Consider the following 19823-nt stretch of genomic DNA (forward strand, 5'->3'; position numbering starts at 1 on the left):
TTTCTTCTTTGGCCACTCTCTCTTGCTCTAATTCTTCCAATGATCTCATGGCTCTTCGGATGATTTCCGCATTTGTATTTTCACAAGGCCCTACATCATGTCCAGGGATTTGTGCAAGGTGATACTTCAATCTATAAACCCCCCCTGACATATGCTGCCCACACAACTTGCAAGACAAGTTCAATCTATCAAACTCTCCATCAAGTTCACCAAATTCCCACAGAGGGTCCAATTTCCTTGGCATGTTTGTAACTTGGTTGAACTCTTAAGTTTTAATGTAAGATGAAGTTTGAACTTTGAAGTTGAACCTATGGCACAATAAGAATTGCAAGTTACAAAAATTTAAAAAAAATTACATACATGATGCAACACATTGAATTTTTTACAATTTAACAAACAAAAAAACCTCAACTCAATCCAAAATGAACTCTTTCCACTCTATGCAACAAAAATGAAAAAAAAAACCATCAAATCCACTCAAAAATCTTTGATAAACAATGGGTTATAGAAACCCAAGCAAAACCAAGAAAAATACCAAAACAAAATGGTCAAATTTGGTGCCCATACTTGGAAACCACGGTTTGCCAGAGAAATTTGATCCAAAGATGAAGTTCTCTTGCTTAGGATGCTAAAATCTCCAAGTTTACTCCTCCTCTGCCCTAGTAGACACCTTCCAGGGTTCCTCCCCTCCTCAGCACTCAATCCACGCCAATTTCTGTTCAAAATGACAAAAAAAAAATCGTGTTTTCCCTTATAAAAACGCGTTGTTCACCACCCCCATAATAACTTCAATCGAATCGCGATAACTTCGAAATTATCGCGATTTTTTGAAGTTAGCGCAATTTTTTCACCGATTTTTTGGAAAAAAAACTGCGTAGTAATCGGGCGATAATATCGGGATTTTGAAAAATTCACGATATTTTATTGTTATCGCGATAATATCGCAATTTTCGCAACACTGTTTGAATTAGCATAACTCTTCACGAACCCAATTCTAAGTAGATATGCATCCATCTAGCATACAATGTCCTAGGTGTTTGCATCAAACCATAGAGGGCCTTCTTAAGTCTGCAACATGAGAGTCTCTGCTATTAACTTCAAAGCCTTCAGGTTGTTTGATGTACACTTCCTCATCAATGGTCCCATTTAGAAATGTGGTCTTCACATCCATTTGATGGATATTCCACCCCATTGTAGCAGCCAATGAAACCAACGATCTAATGGTAGTGTAACTTGCTGTGGGTGCAAAGGTTTCTTCATAATCAATGCCTTCCTTTTGAGAGAAACCCCTTGCAACGAATCTCGCTTTGTACTTGTCTATACTTCCATCAACAGCATGTTTGATCTTCTAGATCAATTTAGATGTGACAATCGATTTGTCACTAGGTCTAGGAACGATCTCCCAAACCCCATTCTTCATGATGGATTGATATCCTTCCTACACTGCTTTCTTCCAAACCTCTTGATGTGCAGCTTCCTTGAATGTAGATGGTTCCGCTTCAATTAACTTTGTCATATATGCAGCGTAGCCAAAATATCTCTTTGGTCTCTTACTTTTCTTGAAGGAACCTTTCGCAGCTTCATGTCCTTTAGCATCTTCTAATGTGGCTTTTAACCAATTTGGCCTTTTCCTTGTGGTTGGGATGACCACCGATTGAATAGGCTCACTTGGTCCTTCTTCTTCTTGTTGATTTGTAGTAGGACTTTCATGATGAAATTCTTCTTCTTCAAATATGGGAACTTCTTTGTAATTTGAACCAATAGGAATGTCCTTTGATTTCTTGTATGCTTGATTTTCATCGAATATGATTTTCGACAGCCCTAGTTGGGCCTTCTACTAGCAGCCACAGGACTATACAGGCCTCTACCCTTGACGGCAACCCCTATCCTCTACTCTTTGGTGTGTCGCAAGCCCTTGTTGAAGAATGTAACTAGGTTTGGTCTTCATAAATTGTACTAGAATCAAAATGTAATATATTTGTCAAAAGAACTTATTTTAATTGACTTGTTAAAGCATGGGTTTCATGCTTGGGTCAATTGTAGGTCAAGCCTCCATTGTAGGCTTTAGGTTGTTGTGAAAGTCATTTATTAGTTGGTCAAAGACTTCTCCATCAAGTCAACCTCAAATAAATTTTCTTCAAGTCGGATTTCTTCAATATACTCATGTCGGCCTAAAAACAGAGGCACACCTCTTCACAAAGTCATGTCGGCTCATTTAACCACAAGAACTCGAGCTAATTGCAGAGACAAGTTCAGATGTCAATTTCAGGGACTAGTATTTCAGTGAAGGAGCTCGAATAAGGGTATAGAGATGGACTCAACTCCGATGCTATCACGGAAAATAAACTTCAGTGCTATCACAGATTCGATGTCACCACAGTAACCTAGGTAACCATTGAAGTTCGATTAATTGCAGAGTTATGGTGTTCTAACAGTGGATGCAAATTTGGTGCTCTCACAGTAATATCAGTTCGTGAGAAGATCTTGGTGCTACCACAGTGACAAGTGACTCAGTGCTACTACAGTGAATAAGAAGCTTAGATTGGTTGCAAACATGATCTCTTCATAGATGCAAGTGTGAAGAAGGTTGACTGACATGACAAGTTGACTTGATGGAGGTAGTATTGAGTCTAAGTTGTAAAGGTCTTGGTCATCTCATCTTGAATCTACTGAAGGAAGAATTTTGACCGGGTTTTCCCCAAAGAGTGGGGTTTTTCCCTGGCAATGTGCCTACATCTTGTGTCCTCTTCTATTTGTTGTTTGGCATTAGTCTTGATGATAAGAAAAGATAAATTGAAAGAACAAATAATAATAACGAAAACATCACAAGATAATGTCATAATAAGAGAAATCGATTAACTGCCACCTCCTTGGATTTCTCAACATGGTATCAGAGCTATGGTCATGATCAAAGGCAGTTTGAAGATCACTTGGGTGCATTTGTATTGAAGATCAGTTGGGTACATTTGTTGAGTATTGAAGATCAAGTCAAGAAGGATTCAAAGGCATCTTGTAGGACTAATTTCAAAAGGTCCAAATCATAATAAGACAATTCATTCATTTCAGAGATACAAGTTCAGATCAAAGCTCAGATTAATTTCATAAATGAACTTGAGAAATCTCAGAAGCAATTACAGTGAACAAGTTCGGATCAGTGTCAGAACGATGATGCAGATTACAGTTAGGTGTCATCACAGGAGTTCATTGCAGTCTTGTGTCATCACAATATAAAAGTTATATGCTATTGAAGTTCAGTGCTATTACATAATAAAGATCGTTGCAATATCAATTATACAAATTCAGTGCAACCTCATAAATCAAGTCCAGTAAAAAGGTCGATATAATTCATAGAGTAAGTTTCGTTGGATCACTGTGAAGAAGCTTGGATCATCTTAGTTCGTGGAAAAGACATTAATGAAACAAGTGTAAGATAAGTTAGCACAGTTCAGTGATGCATTTCAGTGAAGTAAGACAAGTTAGAATTGAATTCAGAGAGGAGTTTTGGTGAAATCAAGTGACAAACTACAAGAGGCAAACTCAAATCCACTTTAGTCATGAAGAATTCGAGCTCAATGATATATGGTCGAAATACCAATATATATAAAAACCTATGTTGCATGAGTTCCTGGAATGTGGGAACGTTGGGAACTTGGGTACGAATGTCTGGAATGGCTAGAGGTTTCCCCAAAATTTACAGGAAATGACTAATCGGGAGCAGTAATATTATGTAATTAAAATTTTGAAAAATAAAAATAAAAAATTAATTATATAGTTTATATAATAAACAGAATTAATATTGAATCAAAATATTCGAATATTAAAATCAATTTAAATATATAAATAATAAATATATAATCTCATGTCAGGTTCATTATCAGTTCTCTGACACATGACTAGTGTTTGAAACAATCTGGCTTAAAAATACAAAAGAACAATTTTACATATGTTTCTCTAGTTATTCTTAAGAGAAAAAAGCAAAGCAACTCTAATGTTTAAGCATTGACTGCCACATACAATATGCACACACAATCTTTTGCGATTATGTACATAAACAACAAAAGAAATACTCATCAGCATGACAACCCAAATATTGCCCTTACGTCGAGGTGCCACATGCCTCCTTAACCCATCAAGAGATTGCTCCAGTTTCTCAATTAAGGATATTGGTGTTAAGGATGTCTTTGGCCTTTCTTCCTGCGAAGGTTTCAACATAGGCTCATGTTTTGTGGGAAGTTTATCATATCTCTCTACAGGCTTTGTATTCCCCAGCCCCAGGGGACGTCGGAACCCCAAAAAAACAATCTTCAAAGCTCCCGGAACTTTCCCTAGCTCCCATTTCAACTCCCGCTGAAAAGGTAATGTTCCCATACAGTTCCAAAGCTCCCGGAAGCACAGGAACCATTGGAACGGGTTTCTCGCCTCTTGGGAGTTGTTCCGGTGTAATAGAGATAAAAACTTAAACCTTGGTCATTGATATGTGTAAGATTGAAACAATGAAGTAGTATATTCAGTCTTCCACTCATTGAAGAAATAAAATTTGGCACAGTTGCCTGTGGAGACATATCAAGGATCTGAATACAAGTACAAGGGACCAACTTAAGGAAAATCAAGTAAGTATTGTCAAAATGCACATGCAAGTCTAATGAGGTGTCAAATCAGAGGTATGTAATCACAAGGTAAGTATGTACATAAGCTTTTAGATTTTCAATAATTCTTGTTTATAGCTAGTCTAGGATAAAGATTGTACTCTCTAAATAACATATTAGAACCTTAATCCTTATCCTCTAGGATTTACAAGCAATCTAGATGTCAAGTGAAAGTCCTGTTGTTGATTAAAAAAATGAATAACTTGATCTTCGATATCATAGCATTCCATCTTCCATACATAGAAGAATCTAACTTGAGAAATTAAATCGTGTTCTTGGTATCACATGTTTTGCTTTAAAGTATGCATTACATATATAAAAGATCATGGCTTACACTTGAAGGAATTCCTACAAAGTTTGTCATGTCCTAGACTATAAACCTTACAAAATTCTCTTAAAAGTGTTGAAATTTGGTACTGGAGGACAGGTGGTTCCCTTAGGCTTTGATCTTTGGCCTAGGGAAAAGTGTCCAACAGAATTTAATTTTTCTCCTAAAGTAACTTTATAATTTTTATAAAATTAAATCTAATTTAAAAGTGACTTTAAGTGATAAAGTTACTAAGTCTAATTTTAAAATGACTTTTATAAAGTCAATGAAAAATTAGAAAGGAAAAGTGACTTTGGAAATAAATGACTAAGTGGGTCTTTATTAAAGTGGGGTGAATTAAAAAATAGAAAGTGAGATTTAAATGAGCATTTAATCTCAGCCATTGATCTAAATCTATTTCAGCCATTGGATTTAGGGATCACCCAAAAGTCACTTAGGGTTGGGTTAAGGGAGGAAAAGGAGGAAAAGATCATTAATTCTTTCATGAGCAGATTGAGAGAAGGAGAGCAAGAGAGCAAGGGAGATTTCTGGACAGCTGAAAGCGGAGTTTCAGCAGCTGAAAGCGGAGTTTCAGCAAAGTGGAGTTTCAGCAGCTGAGAGTGGAGTTTCAGCAGCTGAGAGCGGAGTTTCAGCAGCTGAAAGCGGTGTAACAGCAACAGCCGCGGTGTAACAGCAACAGCCGCGGTGTAACAGCAACAGCCGCGGTGTAACAGCAACAGCAACGGTGTTTCAGCAAGGCTGAGATAAGTTGTAAAAGTCTGTTTGTTGATTTTTTGCTGAACATTTCTCTCACTGTAAAAAGGCATTTTCCAGAAATAAAGAAGAGCTCTCAAACTGGTTTTCCCCAAGAGTTGTAGGGGGTTTTTCCAGGGTCAAGTTGACCAAAAATCTCAGTGTTTAAATGTGTTTTAATGGCCGTTTATTACTGCTGATTTTTATTTCTGCAATTTCCTGCATTCTGTAAAATTTCCAGAATTTGTGTTTTCAGTAAATTTATTTTTTCCAGCTTGTTAAATGTATGGTTATGGGAAAGGGCATTTAACTATATGGGAGAAATAAGGAGAAACTGAAAACCGGGGTGGGAAATGAGAAATTTCTACATGGTATCAGAGCTTGAGTGCTGAAGGGCAGTTTGGGACAGCAAAAGGAAAAATTACAGTTGCTGATTTTTCACTCAGAAAATTCCAGCAAGCTGATTTTTCATAAACAACAGTTTTACCTTTACTACAGCAGTGCTATTTTTCAGTTTTAGGACCGCAGGATGTCATTGGGATTGAAGGTGGAGGATAGGCTGGATGGGCATATAAATTACAGCGTTTGGAAGGAGAGAATGCAGAGTATCTTTGAGGAGGCAGAAGTCTGGGATATCATGGTGCATACCACACAGAACCCTGTTGTTGTGCCTACTGATGCTACTCAGTTGGCTGCTTATAATAAAAAGAACAACAAGGGTAAGAGGTTGATTCTAGACGGAATCAAAGACCATTGCATTCCTCATGTGAGAGGAAAGAGCAATGCCCATGAGATGTGGACAGCATTGTCCAATCTCTACCAGAGTACCAATGAGAACCGAAAAATGGTCCTGAAGGAGAAGCTGAAAAACATTAAGATGGGTAATGATAGTGCAGCTGGATATCTCACAAAGATTACCAATGTGAGAGATGAGTTGGCAGCAATTGGAGAGGCCATTCCACCCACTGAGTTGGTGCGGATTGCAGTGAATGGCCTCCCCCGTTCATGGTTGAAAGTTGCTGATGGGGTTTGTGCACGTGAGACCCTTCCCACATGGGAGAGGTTTTGGGATGATTGCATTCAGACAGAGATCAGGAAAGGACAGCTTGGGACAGCCAAGCCAGTTGAGCAGGATGAGGACGTAGCACTGGTGGCAGGAGGCAAGAAAGGCAAAGGGAAGAAGCAGGCTTCCACAAGCGGTGGTGGGGGCAAAGGCAAAGGTAAAGGTAAACAGGGGAACACACAGAAGGACTATTCCAAGGTGAAGTGTTGGAATTGTCAGAAGATGGGACACTATGCAGTTGTGTGTCCGGAGAAGAAGAAGAAGAAGGGAAGAACCAGGACGTGGCAGCTTCAGTAGAGATTGAGGACTTTGCAGGTCGTTTTGACCGGGAGTTTGCGTTCACTACATGTGAGTCCTCTAGTGCAGGATCACCTGCCACACAGGTTCAGAGGGAGCATGCTTTTCCCTCGATTAGCGGAGCATCTTCAGGTATCTGGTATGTGGACAGTGGGGCTTCACGTCATATGGCAGGAGTCCGTGAGTACTTCTCAGAGCTTTCAGAGAGTGGCACTGATATTGAGGTAGTACTCGGTGATGACAGAGTTGTTAGAGCAGTCGGGGTGGGGACAGTGACATTTCAGAGGGAGTCCAAACCTCCTTTGAAGGTGTCAGAGGTTCTTTATGTGCCAGGGATGAGGAAGAACCTCATATCCGTCTCAGCTTTGGAGGACAGAGGATATGAGGTACTGTTCAGGGGAGGACAGGTGTTGATGTATCCCAGGGGCACTCCAGCTGATTCAGCTAGAGTGATAGGTGTACGCCATGCAAAGGTGTACAAGTTTGCATTCCAGCCCCTTTTGGCATTGAGCAGTAGTACCGACAGCAGAGCTAGCAGTTCTGAGCTGTGTGAGATTTGGCACCGCAGGATGGGACATATGTATCATGGAGCCTTGAGGACATTGCGGGAGATCACTACAGGTGTGCCAGATTTCAGTACTGATCACTTTGATACTTGTAGAGGTTGTGCGATGGGCAAGTTTGCCAAATCCTCTTTTCCCAGCAGTGACAGCAGAGCGACTAGGATACTTGATTTGATTCATTCCGATGTGAGCGGTCGGATGTCTCATGTTTCCTTGAGTGGATATGAGTACTATGTTTTATTCATTGATGATCACTCCAGGAGGACCTGGATTTATTTCTTGAAGACCAAGAGTGAGGTCTTCAAGCGGTTTCAGGAGTTTAGAGCTCTTGTGGAGACACAGACAGGTCGGAAGATCAAGTCCCTGAGGTCGGACAATGGAGGAGAGTACACCCTTGGAGAGTTTGTTGACTATTGTGCGGAGGCAGGCATTAGGAGGGAGTTCATTGTTCCTTACAACCCCCAGCAGAACGGGGTTGCGGAGAGGAAGAACAGATCCATCATAGGGGCTGCCAAAGCCATGTTACATGATCAGAGGTTGCCATTGTTCTTGTGGGCAGAGGCCTGCAACACAGCTGTTTACTTGCAGAACAGGAGTCTGCATCGTGCCTTGGGGCACATGACTCCGGAGGAGGTTTTCTCTGGGAAGAAGCCTGATATTGGTCATCTTCATATCTTTGGATGCATTACATACTCCTATATACCCAAGGAGAAGAGGACCAAACTAGAGCCCACCGTAGAGAAGGGTATCTTTGTGGGCTACAGTGAGACCTCAAAGGCCTTTCGGATTTACATTCCTACACAGAGGAGAGTTGTTGTCAGACGGGATGTGAAGTTCGAGGAGGACAGGGCCTTTAGGAGGTCACGGGAGTTAAAGTATCTGGATCAGCCAGACCCTCAGCAGCAGTTGAGTCAGTCGCAGGGATCCAGTGGGCAGGGATCAGGAGGATCCGGAGGTACATCTATGAGGATGTCAGGTCCATCAGTGAGCAGTGGCTCGCCGAGGCAGAGGGGTGGTGCTCCGGGCAGCATGCAGAGTAGTTCACAGAGCAGTTCACTAGGGAGTCAACTGATGGACAGTTCACACGGTACCTCAGCTTCTACAGGTTCAGGTGCAGGCAGGAGGACAGCAGACAGACAGTCAGGAGTTCAGGCTACTGATGGTGATGAGGAGGAGGAGTTTCATTCTCCTATGGGAGAAGCATGCTCAGGGAAGAGGAAGCCCAAGTGGCTTCAGGACACCTTGAGAGATGCCACATCTATTGCTGAGCCGAAGAGGCCGGTCAGAGAGAGTAGACCACCTGAGAGGTTTTGTAGTTATATGGCGATGGTTACCAGCATCCTTAACTCTGAGCCTTCTAGCTATGAGGAGGCAGCTAGCCAGCAGGTCTGGAGAGAGGCCATGCAGGAGGAGTATTCTTCTATCATGAAGAATGATGTTTGGGAAGTGGTGCCGAGGCCTGAGGGTAAATCCGTGGTTACTTCCAGATGGCTTTATAAGGTAAAGCATGTTGCAGATGGCAGCATTGAGAAATTCAAAGCAAGGTTTGTGGCTAGAGGGTTCTCCCAGGTAGAGGGAGTTGATTATGAGGAGACCTTCGCTCCCGTGGCTCGATATACTTCGATCCGCTCCATTATATCGATAGCAGCAGAGATGGGCTGGAAGATCCACCAGATGGATGTGAAGACCGCATTTCTCAATGGCTTCATACAGGAGGAGGTGTGCATTGAGCAGCCACAGGGCTTTGAGGTGCATGGGAAGGAGTCCCATGTGTGCAGACTAAAGAAGGCCCTTTATGGCCTGAAGCAAGCTCCCAGAGCTTGGTACTCCAGGATAGATACATATTTGCAGGGGATGGGTTTCACAAAGAGTGAGGCAGATCCGAACCTTTACTTTATTGTGATTGGTGAGGAGCCTCTCATTCTGGTGTTGTATGTGGATGACTTGGTCATTACAGGTGCAGAGAGACTCATAGAGCACTGCAAGAGAGATCTTGTGGCTGAGTTTGAGATGAAGGACATCGGCTTGATGCATTACTTTTTGGGTTTGGAGGTGTGGCAGGAGGAGGGGCATTTCTTCCTGGGGCAGTGGAAGTATATTGTGGACATCCTTAGCAGATTCCACATGGAGGATTGTAGACCCATGTCGACACCGATGATCACCAACTGGAAGAAGCTTCATGCTTCGGATTCCGAGTTGGTGGATCCCACATTGTACAGGTAGTTGATTGGTTCCTTGATGTATTTGGTCAACACTAGACCAGATATCTGTTTTGCAGTCAACACGATGAGTCAGTTTATGTGTGAGCCTAGGAAGGTTCACTGGGTGGCTGCAAAACACATTCTGCGGTACTTGCAGGGGACAGTGGATTATGGTCTGGACTACAGGCAGGGAGATGGAGTGAGTTTGGCAGGATACACTGATTCTGATTGGGCAAGTTGTGCTTCTGATAGGAAGAGCACTTCAGGGTGCTGTTTTGGGTTGGGTTCAGCAGTAGTGTCATGGTTCAGCCGGAAGCAGCAGTCAGTAGCACTAAGTTCAGCGGAAGCAGAGTATATGGCAGCCAGTCTAGCTAGTTGTGAGGCCATCTGGCTTCGCAAGATGTTGTTTGGCTTATTTGGTCAGCCGTTGAGACCTTCAGTGATTTACTGTGATAATCAGAGTTGCATTAAACTCACGGAGAATCCAGTATTTCATGACAGGTCAAAGCATATCGAGATCAGATATCATTTCATCAGAGACTATGTTCAGAAGGGAGCTGTGAAGCTTGAGTATATTTCCACTGATGAGCAGGTTGCAGATATTCTTACCAAAGCCTTACCACGGGGCAAGCATGTCTACTTCAGAGACAAGATAGGTGTGGTGAGGAACACCTTCCTCAGTAAGAGGGAGTGTTGAAATTTGGTACCGGAGGACAGGTGGTTCCCTTAGGTTTTGATCTTTGGCCTAGGGAAAAGTGTCCAAAAGAATTTAATTTTTCTCCTAAAGTAACTTTATAATTTTTATAAAGTTAAATCTAATTTAAGAGTGACTTTAAGTGATAAAGTTACTAAGTCTAATTTTAAAGTGACTTTTATAAATTCAATGAAAAATTAGAAAGGAAAAGTGACTTTGGAAATAAATGACTAAGTGAGTCTTTATTAAAGTGGGGTGAATTAAAAAATAGAAAGTGAGATTTAAATGAGCATTTAATCTCAGCCATTGATCTAAATCTATTTCAGCCATTGGATTTAGGGATCACCCAAAAGTCACTTGGGGTTGGGTTAAGGGAGGAAAAGGAGGAAAAGATCATTAATTCTTTCATGAGCAGATTGAGAGAAGGAGAGCAAGAGAGCAAGGAAGATTTCTGGACAACTGAAAGCGGAGTTTCCGCAGCTGAAAGCGGAGTTTCAGCAGCTGAAAGCGGAGTTTCAGCAAAGTGGAGTTTCAGCAGCTGAGAGTGGAGTTTCAGCAACTGAGAGCGGAGTTTCAGCAGCTGAAAGCGGTGTAACAGCAACAGACGCGGTGTAACAGCGACAGCCGCGGTGTAACAGCAACAGCCGCGGTGTAACAGCAACAGCAACGGTGTTTTAGCAAGGCTGAGATAAGTTGTAAAAGTTTGTTTGTTGATTTTTTGCTGAACATTTCTCTCACTGTAAAAAGGCATTCTCCAGAAATAAAGAAGAGCTCTCAAACTGGTTTTCCCCAAGAGTTGTAGGGGGTTTTTTCAGGGTCAAGTTGACCAAAAATCTCAGTGTTTAAATGTGTTTTAATGGCTGTTTATTACTGCTAATTTTTATTTCTGCAATTTCCAGCATTCTGTAAAATTTCCAGAATTTGTGTTTTCAGCAAATTTATTTTTTCTAGCTTGTTAAATGTATGGTTATGGGAAAGGGCATTTAACTATATGGGAGAAATAAGGAGAAACTGAAAACCGGGGTGGGAAATGAGAAATTTCTACAAAAAGTAGGTTCATCTTATTTTTTAAATTTGCATTACATTACTAACATCCTTTGTCTAGCTGTCTGGAATCATAAAGATTCTTGTTTTGGGTGATTTATCATTTGATAAACCTACCCTCCTCATATCTTTGATTGTTCTTATAGAACCCTAGATGGTTCTCTCCCTAACCTAAGGGTATGATGCCAATGTGTGAAACCCTAGCCTGCTTAGGGTTATTCAGAAATATTATTTGAAGTTTTAATGATGATGTCATGTTTGGGGTTTTGGTGTGATCATGAAAACGCTAACTTGTTAGGGTTGAATGGTGTTGTCTAAAATCCCAGGCCTTTGAAGTGTTGGCATAGTAGGGTTGCTTTGCTATGTTATGAAACCCTAGATCTTTAGGGTTTGGTTGAGCCTATAAGCAAAACCCTTGTTATGTAAAGTTGGATCCTAGGAATGAAACCCTAAGTGTTTATATATCCATTGGGTTGAAACCCTAGCCTGGTCTAGGTCGGTATATGTCTAATGTATTAATATTGCCTGACATATGATATGCTTATGCTTGATAATGAAGTCCTATATATGCATGTGTGTTGACCTAATTATTAATGGTCATTAGTCCTAGGGTTTGGAGACAAGCCCTGGTCAAAGTTTGATGTTCTAGGATGATGTTGTTTGGGAAATCTAGGGTTTTGTAGCTAAACCCTAGTAGTAGTTAAACTCTCTAGTATGTGTGATATGACGATATAGAATCTATGAATCTTTATAGTAAATGTTGAGAATTTGTAGATGGAAAATCTAGGGTTTACATCAAACCCTAGTAGAATTTATTCAAGATATGGATTAAGTTGTGATTGGTTTTTGGAGCTCATGTATGAAATCTAGGGTTTGTATAAAATCCTAGTAGGTAGTCTAACATATGAATTCTAAAAGTTGTTAGATACATTAATCTGAATTGTTTCTAGGGTTTGCTATATGAAATAATTTGTCATATCATTGAAAGAATATTGAAACCCTAGATATAATGAGCTTGATATCTTGATGAGTTGTGGATGTGATTTAGGGTTTGTAACAAAACCTGGGCAAGAAGTTGAAGTATTGAAGTATAGTCTCTTGTTGATTATGTTTGTAAATGCTTTCGTTATTATAAGATTTTGATATGGCTAACTTCATGCTTCTATAGATTTGGTTGTACTTGCTATCTAAGTTGTGCAGGTACACAATCTTCAAGATGGTGAAGATGTTCATTGATGTGATAAGCATGATGTGAATAGTAATGGTAATAATAACTCTGATGAGATGGTTGGAAGCCATGAAAGATTCTCCAATGATGAAAAGAAGAAGTTGATCTCCCTGAGTTAAGAGGGAGCTTGGATAAAAGAAATCTCCCTAAGTTAAGAGGGAGCCTAGATAAAGGAAATCTCCCTGGTTGAGAGGGAGAGCATAGTTTTGATTGGAGAATGAATTTTGAAGGATATGTTGCTGCATGTGAAGTAGGAAAAGAAAATGTATGATTGAGGAATCTTCTATCAAAGATTCAATTGATAGTCCTACTGTGAAAAGTTGAGAAGCAACATCAAGTTGTCTAGAAGACCCCAAAGGTCTGTATTTGATTATGTACATGTGAAAGTATATTATTGATTACAGTTGTGTTTGTACAGGCAAATCTCTCGAAGGTTTTGATAGCATGTTGGTTACCAATCAGTTTGATTGGGAGAGATTTGTTTTCCTTGATCTGCTGGATCAAGGAGTGTTGAGGCTTTGTGAGTGAAGCATTGCCTGGGAGGACATTTGGCTAACACTTTGTGTCGATGTCTAGGTCCCAAAGTTGGAAAGGTGTTGTTGATTGTAGAGCTCTGATTTTGGATACACACCTAGATCCCTGGGTTGATGGTTAGCAAGTAACCGTGATGGTACCTATAGAGGTTGAAAGCTTGAGTCCATCTTAGTCCCACCTGAATAAATTGTCTTGTTCAGGAATCTAGTCCATGGCATTGCGGTTCTTAAATTGCTGAGAGACCAATGGATAGATTGCCCTGGTCAGGAATCTAGTCCATGGCATTGCGGTGCCTAAACTTCTTCATAGATGATGTGAGATCTTCCATGTACCTATTTGATTATATGTAAATATGAATACCTTCCTAATTAAGAGGGAATGTTGAAGAATGTAACTAGGTTCGGTCTTCATAAATTGTACTTGGATCAAAATGTAATATATTTGTCAAAAGAATTTATTGTTATTTTAATTGACTTGTTAAAGCATGGGTTTCATGCTTGGGTCAATTGTTGGTCAAACCTCCATTGTAGGCTTTAGGTTGTTGTCAAATTCATTTATTATTTGGTCAAAGACTTCTCCATCAAGTCGACTCTTCATCAAGTCTTCATCAAGTCAGCCTCTTCAAGTCGACCTCAAATATATTTTCTTCAAGCCAAATTTCTTCAATGTACTCATTTCGGCCTAAAAACAGAGACACGCCTCTTTACAAAGTCATGTCGGCCCATTTGTGATGGAAAACCCACTATATATACAATCCTAAGGTTTTCGCATTACATAACCACAAGAACTCGGGCTATTTACAAAGACAAGTTCAGATGTCAATTTCAGGGACTAGTATTTCGGTGAAGGAGCATGGATAAGGGTACAGAGATGATCTCAATGTCGGTGCTATCACAGAAAATAAACTTCAATGCTATCACAGATTCGGTGTCACCATAGTAACCCAGGTAACCACTGAAGTTCATATTAATTACAGAGTTTCGGTGTTCTTAGAGTGGATGCAAATTCGATGCTCTCACAGTAATCTCAGTTCGTGAGGAGATCTTGGTGCTACCACAGTGACAAGTGACTCGGTGCCACTACAGTGAATGAAGAAGCTCAGATTGGCTGTAGAGATGATCTCTTCATAGATGCAAGTGTGAAGAAGGCTAACTGACATGACAAGGTGACTTGATGGAGGTAGTCTTGAGTCTAAGTTGTAAGGGTCTTGGTTGTCTCATCTTGAATCTACTGAAGGAAGAATTTTGACCGGGTTTTCCCCAAAGAGTGGGGTTTTGCCTTGGCAGCGTGCCCACATCTTGTGTCCTCTTCTATTTGTTGTTTGGCATTAGTCTTGATGATAAGAAAAGATAAATTAAAAAAACAAATAATAATAAAAAAAACATCAACAAATAATGTCATAATAAGAGAAATCGATTCACTGCCACCTCCTTCCATTTCTCAACAACCCTAAGGACCTCTCCTTACCTTATTGCGCGCCTTTCAGGCCTTGACCTCTTGAGTCATGACCTTATTAGCCCTTGAAACCCTCATCGTTGCCCTCTTTTAGCCCTCATTTTGTCATAAATTGGTCATCACTTGCGTCTGCATTGGGATTTTGGCACTAACTCTTTGTTTTTCAGTTGTTCCAAGTTCTTTTGGAGTTGACATTTGTGATTGCAGGTGGACAAGCTTATTGGAAGAGTCCTAGAAGCCTAACTAGTCACGAACAAGGCCATTAGGCCTAGCGGTTTGCTTCTCATACACTCTCTTTCTCATCATTGTTTTTACTACATCTTATATGCATCTACAACACTGCTAGAGGACACATAACAGTGCCATGAAAAGTAATTAGTAGTCATCTTATCGCATTGGGCATTCACTCATTGCATCCCTTGCATCGTTGGTAATTGTCTTGTTAATAGGATTGATTCCCTTATTGTTGTGATCATTGGTTTCAAGACTTCCTTACTGCCTTTTACTCTTGCATTTCTCTGCTAGTTTTTTGCATCCATCTATCTCACTCTTACACTCATAAGTAGTTCACTGTTAGAAATCTCATCTAAGTGACAAGATATATGTGCACTTACTAATGGTCTAAAAGATAATAGGTATACTTGGAAGCTTGTTGCTCTCACAAGTTCACTCTTGTTCTTTTAATGTCATCAGCCTCAAGTAGAGAATAATATTATTGAGCATATCATCTAAGTTGCCTAGTATTTCTAATTGCAAGCATTCTTATATGTCATCGGTTACCAATCTAGTAAGTGTTATGCTTTCTTCCTTTAATTAACATTGAAAAGAATTAGTACATTGTGTTGTCTAAAGGATTGCTAGCATTTTCGTGACATTGCTTGCATTGCTATCATTGCTAAAGAAATTGGCTATTGGATAAGTGGATACATTGTTATTGTCATAATTAGCATTTCTTGTGAGTTTATTTTTTTTGTAGCAAGTGTGTTAAAATTGGCAACTAGGGCCAAACTCCATGTGAGTCATCTTATTTATGGCAGCTGATATTTTTCATGGATCCCTCTCATCAAGAGGTGTAGGATTGATCTAAAGATCATCCGATTCCGATAAGTATTTATGAAGATATGAATTTATTTTGATTATGGACAAATTGTCAAGTCGACCAGCAACTTATGTAGGCTCAGAAGCCCAACAGTCACGTCTATTCAACCTCTACGTTTTAGTATAAATAGAAGAGGACTTGAAGTCTTTTGACACACACACACTCACTCTTGTGATCTCACTTCATCCTGTTTTGGGTTTGATGAAGATGAGAGCTAGAGGGAGTGCCCTAGGGTATACGCTGCCCTAGATAACATGCCCTAGATCTAAATGCAGTCATGGGAGAATAAGCTCTACGTTGCTCAAAAAGCCGAAAAAGCCGGAACTGCCAGAAAAGCTGGAACTGCCGAAAAAGCCGAAAAATCTGGAAATGTCAGAAAAGCCGGAAATGCCGGAAAATCCGGAAATGCCGAAAAAGCCGAAACTGCCAGAAAAGCCGAAACTGTCGAAAAAGTTGGAACTGTCGGAAAAGCCAAAATTACCGGAAAAGCCGGAACTACCAGGACTGCCGGAACTGCCGGGAACAACCGAAACTACAAGGAACAGCCGGAACTGCCAGGAACAGCTGGAACTGCCAGAACTGCCGAAACAGCCGGAGCATCTGTCTCCAAAGGAGAACAACATGCAAGGGACAGCTAACTAACATTAGGACAGTTGTATGGTACTTAGCAGCAAATACACCAAGCATGCAATGTTACAGCTAGCATGCAAGGGACAACTAGCATGCAACAACAAGCATGCTAGGGACAACAAGCAAGCAAGGTGCAGCCAACACATAGGTCAGGATGGCAACATGGTGCAGCAATGGCACATAATGTAGTACAGCGATGGGTACGGTCATGATTAATGAAGCGTCATGAGATGCAGCATAGTGATGATGGGTGTAGCATGGTGCAGCGCAATGAGGTGCAACATGATGACAAGATGCAGCACAACGACAGGTAAAGGAGTCACCTTGAAGAATTAGGTGAAGTAGCATGTCTTCAACTTATCTCATGTATCATCTTCTTAGAGATGATCTATGCTCTTATCTAGATAAGTCAAAGTGTTGACTTTTGTTGTAAATGTACTATCTCTCTCTCTCTCTGTTGAACTATTGAAGAACATATAAGAAGAATTTATCAAGGGTTTCCCCACATTGGGGTTTGTCCCTGGCTAGTGCCACATCTTGTGTCCTCTTGTCTTGGCTTGTCTTCTGCGATTTATATTTATGTTCTATCTGCAATTTACTTTAATGTTGATGTGATTGCTAATCTGGAAAAGATATTGAGCTAACTGTGAAAATTGAAATAAATTGCTCTAGCATAGAACATACCTAAAATTAACATGGGATCAGAGCTAAGGTGAAGACAATGCCCAAGCAAGAGTGAAAGAGCAATCAACGAAGACAGTTGGGAAAGGACAAAAGGATCAGTGGATTCCTCATCCCTCTTCAAATTCACCAAGGGTGAAGTCGAAGCAAAGAATATTATCAGAATGGCGCAGCAGAAGTTTCTGATGGCCTACCTAAAGATCACTTCATTGGGAAGTTCGGATCTAAGGGTGGAAGGAAAGGCGGATGCCTTGGTTGCAATAAGTTCGGCCATTATGCGAAGGAGTGTCCGAATGGCAAAGACACATCTCTTGATGAAGATAACAATCATTCTAGGGACATCTTCAATGATCAAAGGAATGACATGTAATGCAGGTCATCAAGGAAATGGTCGACTTTTTCAAAGAAAGCAAGGAACCCCAGGTATGAAGAATCAAATGTTGTTTCTGATAAGATAAAGAAGCGTTATCTTGTATTGGCCCTCTCCTTCAGATTCTTTGGGAATCTGGCTTATTGATTGTAGTGCTTCAAGGCACTCCATTGGATAGATGGGTGCACTCTCTAATTTGGTAGAGATGGAAGCAATCGTGGGATTATACTTGGAGCCGATGCCACCTATCTTGGAAAGGGTGTAGGTAATGTTATCCCTCAATTGAACGAGGGTAACTCAATTCATTTACAGAATCTCTTTTATGTGCATGATCGCAAGAAGAACCTGGTGTCCATTTCAGCAATGGAAGTCAAAGGTTTCAGGGTGGCACTCATCAATGGAAAGGTACGTGTTTGAAAATAGAATTTTCAAAGATGTTTTTGAGTTCAGGGTTGTATCAAGTTGCAATAAGTCCACAGGGGACCATGTCCATTGACACATAGCACCGAAGGTCTGTGAGTCAGATGGTGACAGGGATGCCTGAATTCAAAAAGAGCATGAAAGTACATGTCTGAGATGTACCAAAGGAAAATCTTACAAGGGGACCATTCCCCTCATGTAATAGGTCCACAGGTTTGGAACAACCCAAGGAGTTTGAGGTTCATGATCGGGAATTTCATGTATACAGGTGGAAGAAAGCCCTCTATGGCTTGAAGCAAAACTACCCGAGCATAATATGAGAGGATTGATAGCTGTCAGATGAAGCTGAGATTCACTAGGAGTGAAACCGATTCAAACCATTACCCGAAGGTTGTGGATGATATACCTCTCATATCGGCACCTTATGAGGACGACCTATTTCTAACAGGTGAAGACCCTCTTATTTGCAGAAGTAAGAGGGAGTTGGATTCTGAATGTGGAATGATAAACTGCAAGCCTGTGACTACCTCAAGGATATTAACTTTTAGACGTTATATGGTAGTGATGTCGGACCAAATTTGGGAAATGCCTCTTAGTTTCATAAACTCATTCACGTTGACGTTCTTGGTGAACTTCTGTCCGGACATATGTTTTGTAGTTAGCATGGTGAGCTCATATTTGGTTGAGCTTCACTGGATTGGTGCCAAGAATCTTCTGAGATATCTTCGGGGCACAATCTCTCAAGGATTGAGATACACTGCCGGAAATATGAAACTGCATGATTACTCAAATGTTGAGTGGGTAGGCAGTGTGGAGGATCACTAGAGCACTTCTCAGTGTTGGTTCTCTTTGGATTCTGCTTCGATATCATGGATGAGCAGGAAGCAGAAATCGGTTGCTATAAGCACCGCCGAGACTGAATACACAGCTACGAGTATGATCTCGTGTGAAGCTGCATGGTTGCAGAAGCTCTTAAGTGAGCTGTTTGTACACATGATGAATACCATTGTGATTCTCTGTGACAACCAAAGGTGGGATTCAATTATTGAGGAATCTCGTATTCGATGATTGCTCCAGCAGATAGACATCAGATACTGCCTTATCTGGGATATGGTAAGTCGATGAGCAAGGAGGCTCTATCGCATTGAGACTGATGTACAAGTCGCTGACATTTTGTCAAAGCCCCGGGGAAAGGTCAAATCTGTAACTTTCCCGAACGACTTGGAGTCGTTGAGAGACCTTCTTATAAGGGTCCTGCATGTTGCATGCATTGAGCTCTGGGAGCTCTGGGGGGCTTGGGGTACTTACTAGAGCAACATACGACCACAGGGCGACTCACCCTCCCCTGGTGGTGCGCTATGAACTAGATGATTCGTTCTCCTGTGGGCCAAGATGATTCGTTCTCCTTTGGGCCAGGATGATTCGTTCTCTGTGGCGACTGTGGAACAGGATGATTCGTTCTCTTGTGGGCCAGGATGATTTGTTCTCCATGGCGACTGTGGAACAGGATGATTAGTTCTCCTATGGGCCAAGATGATTCGTTCTCCATGGCGACTGTGGAATAGGATGATTCGTTCTCCTATGGACCAGGATGATTTGTTCTCCATGGCAACTGTGGAACAGGATGAATCGTTCTCCTATGGGCCAGGATGATTCGTTCTCCATGGTGGCTGTGGAACAGGATGATTCGTTCTCCTGTGGGCCAGGATGATTCGTTCTCCTGTGGGCCAGGATGATTCGTTCTCTGTGGCATCCATTGACAGGATGATTCGTTCTCCTATGGACAAGATGATTCGTTCTCCTGTCGAGCATCCTACCCATGCAATCTAAGACTCATG

At 41.1% G+C, this 19823-nt stretch overlaps 1 protein-coding gene across 1 annotated transcript in view; it reads right to left on the reverse strand.

Moving 5' to 3' along the window:
- LOC149251355 (UDP-galactose/UDP-glucose transporter 5B-like) overlaps nt 1-19823 on the reverse strand; it is a 245376-nt gene that overhangs the window by 56384 nt on the left and 169169 nt on the right. The window lies entirely within an intron of this gene.

Source organism: Pinus tabuliformis, chromosome 7 (assembly GCF_031772625.1).
Source record: "Pinus tabuliformis cultivar Carrire ecotype Pingquan chromosome 7, CPIR1, whole genome shotgun sequence".
Classification (NCBI taxonomy): domain Eukaryota; kingdom Viridiplantae; phylum Streptophyta; class Pinopsida; order Pinales; family Pinaceae; genus Pinus; species Pinus tabuliformis.